Below are 14,002 nucleotides of genomic sequence, written 5' to 3'. Positions count from 1 at the left end.
AGTTTCAGTTTGAATTTGCATATCAGTAATTGATGGTCTGTTCCACAGTATGCCCCTGGCCTTGTCTTCACTGATGAAATGGAGCTTTTCCATCTTCTCCTTCCACAGATGTAGTCAATTTGATTTCTATATGTTCCATCTGGCGAGGTCCATGTGTACAGTCGTCTGTTATGCTGTCTAAAGGGAATTACATTTATTGTTTTTCTAATATTGAATTATCCTTGCATCCCTGGTATTCATCCCACTTGGTCATGATGTGTAATTTTATTTTATATTTGTCATATGCTGTTGAATTCTATTGGCTAGGATTTTGTTGCAAATTTTTGCATCTATGTTCCTGAGAAATATTGGTCTATAATTTTCTTTTTTAATGATGTCCTTCCCTAGATTTGGTATGAGGATTACACTTCCTTCATAAAATGTTTTAGAAAGTTTTCCATTCTTTTCTACGATCTTGTATAGTTTGAATAAAATTGGTGTCAGCTTTTCTCTGAATGTTTGTTACAACTCACCATTAAAGCTATTTGGACCTGGGTATTTTTTTGTTGGGAGTTTTTTGATGACCTGATCAATTTATTTTTTTGTTATAGGTTTGTTCAAGTTCTCTACCGCACTTTGTGCAAGTTTAATTAGCTCATGTTTTCTAAAAGTGTATTTTCTCTATATTTTCAAATTTGTTGGAGTACAATTCTTCATAGTATTCTATAATTATCCTTTTAATTTTCTTTTGTTCTGTTGTGATGTCATCCATGTTGTTTCCTATGTGAGTTGTTTATATCTTCTTCTTTTCTTTTGTTAAATTTTCCAATGGTTTGTCAATTTTTTCAAAGAAGCAGCTTCTTGTTTAGTTGATTCTTTCTATAGCTTTTATGTTTTATATCTCATTAATTTCTGCTCTAATCTTTACTATTTCTTTTCTTCTGGTGACTATAGCTTCAAAATACAATGCATATGACCAAGTAGGATTCTTAAAAGTTCATGAGTGGCCAGCTAAGCTGCAACGATTGGTCACTCTATGTGTAGGGGGGAAAACAAGTGAAGAAAATTTGAAGATGCTTGGAATCATATAATCCAATGGATCAATGCAACATGTGAACATCATTCATCAAGACTCTGAACCTAGATGTACTACATGGTGCCTGACTGCCACTACCAAGTGCTCTGAAAGGGATCACATTTGAATGTTCTGAATAGAGTGGCCAGCAGTGTGGAACAAAACTCAAAACTATTAAAAAAAAAAAAAAAAGATTGGGTTTACTTGTCAGGAACCCAAGATTATGACCTTCTTCCATCATTCTTGAATGGAATTCACCATCATGGACCATTTTCAGCCAAGTGGTAAATAGGTATTAGAGGAAGAACAGCACTAGTAAAGAATGCTCACCATGGAATTATCAGTCATTCGAGATCAAAAGGGTAACATGTTCCTAAGGACAAATTTGAAAAAGAATGGGAAGGAGGGTGAAAAGGAAATAAAAATCATAGGGATAACTGTTATTACATGGAAGGGAATGCAATCATTAAGATGAAACAAGGTATATGATTTATTTACTTATGCTCTTCTGTGAAAACCTTCACTCATTTCATAATAAAAAGTTTTTAAAATGTAAAGCGTAAAGCTCACAGCTTGTCCTGAAAGCATGTGTTTGATTGTCTGTTTTTAAAGTTTTTATTATGAATTAAGTGATAGTTTACATGGGAGAACATCAGTTTTACACTCACCTTTACATTGCAGTGATTACAATCTCCTCTGTGCATCATCATTCAACAATACTTGCTTCTGTTCCCTCCGGTTTATTTTTGGGGGGTGGGGGAATGTACACAAAAACATTCAGGAATATATAATGATTTAAACAACCAAAGGACACATTCTGCAAGTCTGCCTCCTGGCCACCAGCACAGAACCTTTCTCTTTCCATGAGTTTAGAGTCCTCAGCTGTTCTATCTCTCCATATCCTCATCTCTGCCTCCATCTCTGGTGTCCTGCTTCTCTGGATAGGGTCCCACATTCCGATCATGCTCTTCTTCTTTGATTGTCCTAGTTTTCTCTGTTCCTGGTATTAACTACCCCCCCCCCCATTTTTGTTACAAAACTTCCATCTTTACAGTTGTGACTATTGCAATTTGTCATAATATCAATTACTCATTATTGAATCATAAGAATTGTATCCCCATCTCCTTTCACCAGACTCATCTAGACAAGATGAAACCTTTTGAGTGGGGATTCTATCTTCCCTGGCACACTCTGAAACTAAACTCCCTCTTGAAAACTTGTAAGCCACTCATTTTGTGCCTTTATAGCCCCCTATTTTAGGTAACCAATGTGTAAGTTGCCTGTCTCTATCAACCCTATATACAGAGGGGATAGGATTAATCCTTGATGTGAAGATTCCTTCCCTCTCAGTTGGTATTTTACACTTGTTTCCTTTATCAAAAATGATTTTTATTTTATTTATCTTCCTCTAGTCTATGGATCTTGGCTGAAAGCAGAGAATATCAGAAAGATGTTTACCTATGCTTTATTGACTATGTAAAGGCTTTTGATTGTATGGATCATGACAAGCTATGGACAACATTGAGAAGTATGAGTATTTCAGAACACTTAATTGTACTTCTGAGAAATCTGTACCTGGACCAAGAAGCAGTTGTTCGAACAGAGCATGGGAACACTAAATGTTTTAAAATTGGGAAAGGTGTACAACAAGGTTGTGTTCTTTCACCATACTTATTCAACCTGTATGCTGAGCAAATAATACAAGAAGTTGGGTTCTATGAAGAAAAACATGGCGTCAGGATTGGAGGAAGACTCATTAACAACCTGCGATATGCAGATGATACAACCTTGCTTGCTGAAAGTGAAGATGACTTAAAACATTTACAGATGAAGATCAAAGTGGCACAGCCTTCGATATAGATTGCATCTCAATGTCAGGAAAACAAAAATCCTCACCACTGGACCAATAAACAACATTCTTATTAATGGAGAAAAGATTGAAGTTGTCAAGGACTTCATTCTTCTTGGATCAACTATCAACACTCGCGGAAGCAGCAGTCAGGAGATCAGACAACGTATTGCAGTAGGCAAATCTGCTGCACAGGAACTTTTTAAAGTGTTGAAGAGCAGAGATATCAGCTTGAGGGCTAAGGTGCACCTGACCCAAGCCATGGTATTTTCAATAGCCTCATATGGATGCGAAAGCTGGACAGTGAATAAGGAAGATTGTAGAAGAATTAATGCCTTTGAGTTGTGGTGTTTGTTGGAAGAGAATACTGAAAGTGCTATGGACTGTCAGAAGAACCAATGGATCTGTTTTGGAAGAAGTGCAGCCAGAGTGCTCTCCTTAGAGGCCAGGATGGCTAAGCTTCATCTCTCATACTTTGGACATATTGTCTGGAGGGAACAGTTGCTGGAGAAGGATGTCATGCTGGGTAAGGTGGAGGGTCAGAGAAAAAGAGGAAGACCCCCAACGAGATGGATCAGCCAGGTGACATCATTGATGGCGTCAAGTGTGGCAGCAGTAGTGAGGTTGGCCCAGGATCGTACATTGTTTCGTTCTGCTGTGCATGGGGTTGCTATGAGTTGGTTCCGACTTGATGGCACCTGACAACAACAACAGCAAAGTCGAATTCTCACCATCAAGCCATCAAAGCTAGGTCGAATGGGTACTATCCAAAAGTTTGGGCATTCTTGTTCGTCTCCCCTCACTTCATATCAGCTGGACACTTCGCTCTCAGCTCTAACCCTCCATGGCTATGTTCTTGTCCATTAGCTCAGGAGTCTCCATGTCTCACCACACTTCAGACCAACCAGCCCTTCCTCTTTTCTCTCTCATCTCTAGGTCGACGGGAGTTTAGGGAATGTGGTCGAAATCAGCCCATATCTTCATTGCTGCCTTTCCGCATCTTCCACTCACCAGTAAACCAACATGGTCACCAGCAAACTAACATGTCTGCTCATGTATTCCCTTTTAGTTTCATTCTTGGAGGAGGGTTTGTCCTGAAGGGACTTGATTGCTTGCCTTGATGGCTCTCCAGCGAACAAAAATTGCCATTTTTGTTTTTTTATTTTTCCTGCTGGTCTTTCTTTCAAAAAGTATCTTCTGTTCCTCTAGTTACTCCAGGTTGGTCTTCTTGTCCTTTTAAGTGGGAATGAAAGCTTGTGTTTTAATATGAAAATATGAACCAGAGATCTGAACAGTGACTCTCAAACTTGATAGTGTAACATCATCACCTGAAGAGTGTATTATCAAACACAGATTGCTGTGCTCTACCCCATTTTTGCTTCAGTAAGTATTGTATGAGACCAGAAAATTTAAATTTCCAAAATTTTTCTAGATGCTGTTGATGTGTTTGGCCCCTTGAAGCACGTTGTAATGATACTGCTCCAGAACAAAAGAGACAAGCTAAAGCAGAGGCTATGATTCTAATGATGCCAAAGGCCAGATGTGACAAGAAAATACTCAGATTCTACACTAACATCAATCTTGTCATGAAGATGACAACTGGAGGTATTCCTAATGGTTCCTGTCTGTTATTTGCCTAAGTTTCTTTTTCTATCTCCCAACCTCAGTGACTCCCACTACCAACTCTAACCTGGACATGGTCCCTCCCTGTATGTATTTGAGTTGCAGTGTCCTTCCATGTACCAACAGTAGGTGAGTATCCTTTCACATAGTTAGCCATCTTTCAGTAATTCCAGGTGCCAACTTCTTCTCTTAGAAGAAATAACATGGGACAGGACCTAAAGAACAGGGAAACACAAGTACAGTAGTGGAGAGAAAGCACTACCCCAAAATACCTATGAAATTCTCACCCTCCTCTAGAAAGGGAAATTAGTTTGGGATTGAGCTTTGAATATGTCTCAGTATTTATTCCATTTACTCAACTATGTCATCCTCTAAAAATAAACCAAAAAACTATCTATTTAACTGACTCATAGTAACCCTTTAAGAACTGCTCCTAAGGGTTTCTGAGCCTGTAAATTCTTATGGCGTCCTGGTATGGCATTATAGGATAAGCACTGGGCTGCAAATCACAAGGTCAGTTGTTCAAACCTACCAGCCACTCATAGGAAACCCTATGCAGGATAGTTATGAGTTGAAACTAATTCAATGGCGCTTACAAGTCTTTATGGAAACAGACTGCCTCATTTTTCTCCCATGGAACAACTGGTGGGTTTGAAACACAGACCTTTCAATTAGCAGTCTAATGCTTAGTACATTGTGCCACCAGGGCTCCTTTCCCTAGTTAAAAAAAAAAAAAAAAACAACCACTGTCATAGAGTTGATTCTGATTCATAGTGACTCTAGGGTCTGCAAGGTTGCAAATACTTATGGGAACAGAAAATATCTTTCTTCCACAGAGCAGCTGGTGGGTTTGAACTTCAGATCTAAATCTTCTGGTCAGCAGCCCAGTGTTTATCCTACACCATGATCAGGATTCCTTTCCTCTAATAATAGCAAACTTTACATTAAAGATTTTGCAAAAATCAAGGTTCCATCAGAGAGTTTGCAAACCATCTATGCACTGGAGATCAATTATTCTTTTGTTGGTCTTGACTATGACTATTAAGAAATCCCTTAGTGGAATTGACCAACATAAACAAACTAAATGAAGCTGTCCCTAGACTTACTGTGCAGAAGTGGTTGTTGCTGGTATTGTTAAGAGCTGTCAAGTCAGTTCTGACTCACAGCAACACTGTATAGAGTTTCCATGGTGGGTTTGAACTGCTAAACTGGTTCATAGTCCAGTGCTGATCCTACAGCATCACACCATCTGCTAATAAAAGGTATTCATTGGAATGTCTGGATATTGACTTTCTAGACAGTGCATTTATGTTTATGTTTACCTTTAAAAGTTAATAATTTAATTTAATAAATAAAATTATGTAATTTTTATGCTTATCTTTTTTAAAATTCTCTACATACTGAAATAAGGAGTCCTGATGTCTCAGTAGTTAAAGTGCTTGATTACTCATCAAAAGGTCAGCAGTTCTAATCCATTATTCTTTCCAGAAAAAGGTGTGGCAATCTGATTATAGCCTTGGAAATCTGTGGGACAGTTTCATTCTTTTCTAGAGGGTCTGACTCATTGGGATATGAGTAAGAATTGACTCTATGGCAAGGTTTGGTTTGGTTTTTAGGTTTATTTATTAAAATAGCTTGATCTTTTCATCTGTTTTGATCTGTCACATTCCAAATCCACCTCTCTTTAAATTTGTTTACTCTTGTACAAAAAAAAAAAAAAAAAGCTCAATATGATTGATATTCTATTGTCACCTAAAGAAAGAACAAAACATTTAAGAATACCCCAGTAAAAGAAGACCACCTTATTCACTTATTCAACAGTTGTTTCTTCAATGCCAGGCATATGTCAAGTATGTCATGGGCATCTGATGGTCAACGGAGAGCAAGACTAACTCAATTCCTCACTTCAAGAAGCTTTCAGTCTAGCGGAGGAAGAAGAGAATCAGTAACTAAACTAACAAACAAGGAAATACAGTTTGTAGTAAGTGTTTTGAAGGAAATAAAATGGATGATGGAAAGAGGTTGCAATGGGAAAGCAGGAAGAGGATGAGAATTGCTTTAATCTGGCCACCATGACAAGACTTTTTATCTGACTCTTAATGGAAGCTACATAGACAGCTCTTGAGATATGTGTAAAAGAAATGATAGAGGAGGAACTTGGAATATTCCATTGATGGACTAAAAGGGTGATTTGGCAAAAAGTGGGATTGTATAAAATGAGGTTGGCAAATAGGCAAGCCCTGAGGGTGATAATAAAGAGTTTAGATTTTATTCTAAAAACATTGAAAAGTTGTAAAAGATTTAATTTATCTGAGTTACACCCTTAAAATATGACTGGCTATGGTGTGGAAAATGAATTATTGTGGATAAGAGGGAAAGCTCTCAGACCTTTTAGAGACTATTGCAGTACTCAAACTAAATGGGACAGTGTTTTAGATTAATGTGTTTGTGGAGACATGTGAACATATCCAGGAGATTTTCTGGAGGTAGAATTAGTGAGGACTTGATAGTTGATTAATGGGAGATAAGAGAAAGTTCTTATTGGAGCATTTAAAATATAATAAAGTCTCTCTCGTTTTCTTCCAGTTGGCAATAGTTTTACCCCATTTCCTTTAAAAAAAAAAATCAAATATATTTGCATAATCTTCAATGGCCACCTCTGATTTCTACTACTTTAATGATCTACTTTACCCAGGTTTATACTAACCACTCTACCCTAACAACTGTAGGAGGGATGATATGACCGTGAACATATCCCACCTGAATTTTGAGACCATCTCAAGAAAGATTTGATGCATTAGAATCAAATGACTGAAAACATGAAGAGCTGTGGGTGACATCAAGAGCATCATACAAGAAGAAAACAAAAGGTCATTAAAAAGAAAAGAAATTATATCTAATAATATGTCTCTAATAATTTAACACTCCTCACAGAAGTTCCTTCATTTATCTCACGATGAAATCCCTGCAAAATCCCTACCAGTAAATTGAGCCTCCAAAATATTTTTATAAACAACTTTTCCCATCTTTTATTATTTGCAAAGTAGATCACCCCTAAAGGGCAATAAAGCTTGAGGTTCGTATATGTAGGCACTGTGAATTGAGACCATCAAAATACTCTCTCCCCAAGCATAAGAAACTCACCAGAGAATTTAAGTCACAATGAGCCAAAAAACTGATCTTCAGAAAGTAAATGGAAATAACAGCTTTGTAAACCACTGTAAAGATTCCTGGTGCATTTGCACAGAGACCTTTGTGAAATTAACTGAATCTTAACTCAGTAGAAGGATATTTGCCACCAGTTCTTTAGGACTCCTGGTGTGGTGCTATTAGATGAGCACTGCACTAAGAACTGCAAGGTTGGTGGTTCAAATCCACCAACAGCTCCTTGGAAACCCTATACAGGATTGCTACGCTTAAGTCAGAACTGACTCAATGGCCCTTAACAACAAACAGTCCTCTAGCTTCTTCTCCTCGTTCCATCAGTTCCTTGGAGTTCAGCTCTTAACAGAAGCTGCTCAGATAATAGCTAAATTGGTTTTTAAATAGTAATTTGAAAAATACTAATTCCTTATCTCAAAACCACTCAAAAAAAAAAAACTCACCAGGAGTTAAAGGGAGATAGAGGATGGCTCGTTTAGTCAAGAACGTAAAAGAATGAACATTCAGAAGCTTGGATTTCTCTAGGCTTGAGTGTGTTTTTGGTTGTGCTGTATTTACTCTCAGAAAAATGTGGCATCCTTTTTTTATTCTCAAAGGGTTTTAAATGCTTATTAAAAAGTGTTCTTTGAAATCAAATAGCTCTTTAAGGGCTGTATTTTGATGATTTGATTGTAAATGAATTAAAACCATATGGATGAAGTCACACATGTTTTTAAAGAATTACAGGCAAAAGTGTCTAACAAGACACATTGAGAGTTTACCAAATTCAAATGCTTAAAAGAAAAAGTCATGGGGCAGAGGAAAACAAACAGATTTTATTTTAATCGGGAGACTAACAAATGTAAATGCCTATATGTTAACAATCTTTCCCTTTAAGTCTCTCTACTTACATTTTTTGCCAAAAGTCAAATACATTTCACTTTTACAATGTGCTAGTTTAAGTTAACCACCCAAATATACAATTTAAAAATCAGAATATGTTTTGAACTAGATGTGTTGAGTGAGGTAAATGCTGCTATTGTACTTGTTGTTAGGTAATGTCCGTTCGATTCCAACTCAAAGAGACCCTATGAACAACAGAAGGAAATACTTCCAGGTCCAGTACTATCTTAAAAATTATTGTGTTTGAGCCCACAGTGGCTGCAGCTGAGTCGATCCATCACTGAGGGTCTTCATATATATATACATTTTTTTTTTTTTTTAACTGATGTTCCACTTCAACAAGCATGATATCCTACTCCAGGGACTAGTTCCACCTGACATCATGTCCAAAATACAAGACACATAGTCTCAACATCCTCACATCTAAGGAGAATTCTGTCCTTCTCCCAAGACAGATTGGCTTTTTCTTCTGGAAGTCCATTGTATTTTCAATAATTTTCACCAACACCATAATTAAAATACATCGATCCTTCTACAGTCTTCGTTATTCATTGTCCAACTTCCAAATGCCTATGATGTAAATAAAAGTACCATAGATTGGGTCATGTGCACCTTAATCCTCACAGTGAGATCTTTGTGCATTAACAATTTAAAAGAAGTCTTTTGCTGTAGATTTGTCTAATGCAATTAAACATTTGATTTCTTGACTGTTGCTTCTGTGGCATTGATTGTAGATCCAAGCAAAATGGAATCCTTGACAACTTCAATCTTTTCTCCATTTATCATAATGTTATTTATTGGTACTGTTGTGAGGATTTTTGTTTTCTTTACATTGTTGTGCAATCCATATTGAAGGCTGAGGTCTTTAATCTTCATCAGTATTTCAATTATTTCATGCCAGCAAGGAAAGTTGTGTCTGCTGCATATTGCAGGTTACTAAAGAGTCTTTCTTTAATCTTGATGCAATGCTCTTCCTCATATAATCCAGCTTCTAAAATTATTTGCTTAGCATACAGATTAAATAAGCATACTGAAAGAATACAACCCTGGCACACACCTTTCCTTATTTTAAATTGTTCAGTATTCCCTAGTTCTGTTCAAACAACTGCCTATTAGTTTATGTACAGGTTCTTCAAGAACACAATTAAGTGTTACATCATATCTATACACTGAAATAGTACCCATAGCTTGTCATGATCCACACAGTCAAAAGCCTCTGAGTAGCAATAAAGCACAAGTAAACATCTTTCTGGTATTCTTTGCTTTCAGCCAGTATCCATCTGACATCAGCAATGATATCCCTAGTTCCACATCCTCTTCAGAATCCAGACTGAATGTTTAGCAGTTCTCTGTTTATGTGTTGTTGCAGCCATTTTTAAAATTATCTTCAGAAATATTTTACTTGTATGTGGCATTAATGATATTGTTCAATGATTTCCACATTCGGTTGGTTCACCTTACTTTGGAATGGGCATGAATATGGCTCTCTTCCAATCAGCTGTCTTTCAAATTTCTTGAACTTGATGAGTGAGCGCTTCCAGTTCCAGGGCTGCCTAAGTTTGTTGAAAGATTTCAATTTGTATTCCATCAATTCCTGGAGCCTTGTTTGTCACCAGTGCCTTTGGTGCAGCATGGACTTCTTCCTTCAGTACTATTGGTTCTCGATCATATGCTACTTCTTTAAATGTTTGAACATTGACCATTTCTTTATGGTACAGCAGCTCTGTGTATACTTTCCATCTTCTATTTATGCTTTCTACATCATTCGATAGTTTGCCCATAGAATCATTCAATATTATAAATTGAGACTTTAATATTTTCCTTCGGTTATTTCAACTTGAGAAATGCTGAGTGTGTTCTTCCCTTTAGTTTTCCAACTCCAAATCCTTGTGCATTTCATTATAATACTGACTGTGTCTTCTCAAGCTGCCATTTAAAATTTTCTGTTCAGTTTCTGACTTACTCATTTCTTCCATTCTCTGTAGCATCTATACATTGAAGACCAAATTTCAGAATCTCTTCTGACATCCATTGTGGTGTGTTCTTTCTTTGATTTTTTTTTTTTTAATTACTTTTTATTTTCTTCCTGTATGATGTTTCTGATGTCATCCCACAGCTCTTTGGTCTTTAGTCATTGTTGTTGTTGTTGTTAGGTGCCATCGAGTCAGTACCAACCCATAGTGACATTATGCACAGCAGAAGGAAAGACTGCCCAATCCTGGGACAACCTCACTATTTTTGCCAAGCTTGAGCCCATTGATGCTGCCACTTGGCCAGTCTATCTCCTTGGGAGTCTTCCTCTTTTCCTCTGACCCTCCACCTTACCAAACATGATATCCTTTTCCAGCAACTGATCCCTCCTGACAATATGTCCAAAATATGAGAGATGAAGTTTGGTCATATTGGCCTCTAAGGAGCACTCTGGCTGCACTTCTTCCAAAACAGATCTATTGGTTCTTTTGGCAGCCCATGGCACTTTCAATACTCTCCTCCAATGCCATAACTCAAAGGCATCAATTCTTCTACAGTCTTCCTTATTCACTGTTCAGCTTTCGCATCCATATAACGTTATTGAAAATACCATGGCTTGGGTCAGGCGCACCTTAGTCCTCAAGCTGACATCTTTGCTGTTCAACACTTTAAAAAGGGTTTGTGCAGCAGATGTGCCTAATGCAATACATCATTTGATCTCTTGATTGCTGCTTCCATGAGTGTTGATAGCTGATCCAAGAAGAATGAAGTCCTTGACAACTTCAATCTTTTCTCCATTGATAAGAATGTTGTTTATTGGTCCAGTGGAGAGTATTTTTGTTTTCTTTACATTGAGATGTGATCCATATCGAAGGCTGTGCTTTTTGATCTTCATCAGTATATGTTTTAAGTCCTCTTCCCTTTCAGCAAGCAAGGTTGTATCATCTGCATATCCTCCTCATTTCTTCCATTTGCTTTAGCATCTCTACACTGGAGAGCAAGTTTCAGTGACTCTTCTGACATCCATTTTGACCTTTAGTCATTGTTGTTGTTGTCATGTGCCGTGGAGTCGGTTCCGACTCATAGTGACCCTATACAGAGTTTCCGAGTCTCTAAATCTTTACAGGAGCAGAAAGCCTCATCTTTCTCCCATGGAACAGCTGGTAGTTTTGAACTGCTGATCTTGAGATTCGCAGCCTGATTCGTAACCACTATGCTACCAGAGCTCCTTAGTCATTAGTGTCTTTAAATTCAGGTGTGATATATTCAAGGTCAGAATCCTGATGTGGCACTGTGGGTTAATTTTCTGTACTGCAAAATCGATTTGAATCAAAAGGTTAGCCGTTCAAGCTCACCAGTCATTACTAGGAAACCCTATACAGGATTGCTGTGGGTTGATATTGATTCATCAGCACATAACAACAATAATGTTCAAGGTTATATTTTGGTTCTCATGGACTTGCTTTCATTTTCTTCAACTTCAGGCTGAAATTGTATATAAGCATTAATTGATAGTCTTTTCCACAGACTGTCTCGGACCTTGTTTTGGCTAATAATATTGAGCTTCTCCATTGGATCTTTCCACATAGTCAACTTGTTTCCTGTGTAATCCAGTTGGTGAGGTCTATGTGTATAGTCACTTTCTATGTTGTTTAAAAAGGTATTTGCAATGAATAAGTCATTGGTCTTGCAAAATTCTATCACACAATCCCCAGTACCATTTCTGTCACCAAGGCCATATTTTCCATATTGTCCAACTACTGACCCTTCCTCTTTGTTTCCAACCTTCTCATTCCAATCACAACTAATTATTAATGCATCTTGATTGCATGTTTGATTACTTTCATACTGAAGAAGTTGGTAGAATTCTTCAATGTCATCATTACTGGCTTTGTTGTTGTAAGTGTCATTGAGTTGGTTCTGATCCATAGCAACCATATACAGGGTTTCAAAGGAGCAGCTGGTGAGCTTGAACTGCCAACCTTGGGGTTCAAAGCAACTTTGAAGTCCAGCACATTAACCCACCGCACCACAAATTTGAACACGGGTTCCTTGTGTGTTGAGTGCCTTTGAGTCAGTTCTGATTCAAAGTGACCCTTTATTGGGTTTCCAGCGTAATGCTGTGGATTAATGTGCCAGACAGCAAAACCATTTTAACTGCAAGGTCGGTGGTTCAAGCTCACCAGCTGCTCCTCAGGAACCCTATACAGGGTCGTTATGGGTCAGAACCGACTTGATGGCACTTAACAACAACAACAAGGAGCATCTGGTGGGTTTGAACCAGCTACCTTATGGTGAGCAGTACAGTGCCTATCCTACAGTGCCACACCCAGGACTCCTTGTAGACATATGGATATTATCCTATCACAGATGGCATTGTACTTAAAGCTAGATCTTGAAATGTTCTTTTTGATGATGAATGCTACACTATTCTTTGTGAATCTGTCATTCCCAGCATAGTAAATATATAATTGTCAGATTCAAAATGGCCAATACCAGTCCACTTCAGCTCATTAATGCCTAGAATATGGATCTTAATATTTTCCATTTTGTTTTTGGCAACTTCCAAATTTCCTAAATTAATTTTCTTCATAAATCTTTCAATATTACAATACAAAAATCAAATGTTTTTCTTTAGTCATATTAGCTTGAGAAAAGCTAATCATGTTCTTTCATTTTGATTTTCTAACTCCAGGTCTTCGTACATTTCTTTTTACTTGATTTTGTTTTCTCTTTGAAATTTTCTGTCTAGATCTTTTACTTCATCATTTCTTCCAGTTGCTTTAACTTCTCTACATTCAAGACAAAAATTCAGATTCTCTTCTGACATCTTGGAAACCCAATTTAGGATCTCTTTGAGAGGGAACCTACTAAATAGCACTCAAGGAAACCAAGATATTATTATTATTATTCAAATTTATGCAACTCTAAAGCCAAGATCCATCTCATTGGGGATATTCCTCTTTTTTGCTGACCCTCCACTTTACCAAGCATGATGTCTTTCTCCAAGGACTGGTCCCTCCTGATAGTAAGTCCAAAGTATGAGAGATGAAGTCAGGCTATTCTGATTTCTAAGGAGTATTCTGATTGTGCTTTTTGTTTGTTTAATTGTAGCAGGTATTATAACTATTTTAGTATTAATGAAAACATTTATATTCTAGAAATACTGGACAAATATGGAATATTGTTATAAGTGCTACCAATTAATTCAACATCTATCTTTTGAATGACAGATTATTTCCTAAGTAGTGTGGTGGTTACAAATCAGGCTGCAAACCACAAGGTCAGCAGTTCGAAACTACCAGCAATTCCACGGGAGAAAGATGAGACTTTCTGCTCTTGTAAAGATTTATAGCCTAAGAAACCGAACTGACTCCTCGGCATACAACATTGATAAATAAGAATTTAGAATTACATCTACATAGAAGTAAGATGACTATCTAAGGGAAATGTTTAACTAT

The sequence above is a fragment of the Chrysochloris asiatica genome, unplaced genomic scaffold, assembly GCF_000296735.1.
Source record: "Chrysochloris asiatica unplaced genomic scaffold, ChrAsi1.0 scaffold00129, whole genome shotgun sequence".
NCBI lineage: Eukaryota > Metazoa > Chordata > Mammalia > Afrosoricida > Chrysochloridae > Chrysochloris > Chrysochloris asiatica.
This window is presented reverse-complemented; position numbering follows the sequence as displayed.